This window comes from Mus caroli, unplaced genomic scaffold (genome assembly GCF_978045245.1).
Source record: "Mus caroli unplaced genomic scaffold, Mus_caroli_1 scaffold_5, whole genome shotgun sequence".
Lineage (NCBI taxonomy): Eukaryota > Metazoa > Chordata > Mammalia > Rodentia > Muridae > Mus > Mus caroli.
In genome coordinates, this window is record NW_028227260.1 from 115,785,718 (window position 1) to 115,786,439 (window position 722).

Below are 722 nucleotides of genomic sequence, written 5' to 3' on the forward strand. Positions count from 1 at the left end.
TTTATATGTCTAATAAAAGTAGTTATAAATGTATTTTCTCTGTTATTTGACACTCTACAGCAGAACTTCTTAATTTTTTTCTAGGTGCAACCAATTTCTGCCTTAGAAACTGTTTATGCAACCATAAATATTTGCTAATAATAAACTGTAAAGAAAACTTAATATAGAAGCATTGGATTCTAAGAAAGAAATTAAAATTTATAAAACACATTTTAAGATAAAAAATAAATTATAAAGAAGTTTATCTTAAAACAATATTGGCATATATAGAATTTGACCACTTATTAAAGCTAAAAGTGGATTTACATACTAAGATAAATGTAGTTATTTATTATTAGATAATAAACAATGTAGCTATTTTTAGATAAATTATTTGATTCTGTGGGAATGTTTCTCAGAATTCATTGATAGCTTGATTTTATAATTGCCAATGCTGAGGACAGTACTTCCCCTAAATATTTAGTGTAAAATGGAAGAAGTATGTTTAGGGACTGTGGTGGTTTGATAGGAATGGCCTTCATAGACTCATGCCTTTTTAATGTTTAGCCATAGGAAGTGGCACTATTAAGAGGTGTGACCTTGCTGGAGTAGTTGTGGCCTTGTTGGAGTAAGTGTATCCCTGGGGGTGGATTTTGAGGTCTCATGTGCTCAAACTATGCCCAGTGTGGCACACAGTCTCCTGCTAACTTCTGATCAAAATGTAGAACTCTATCTCCAGTATC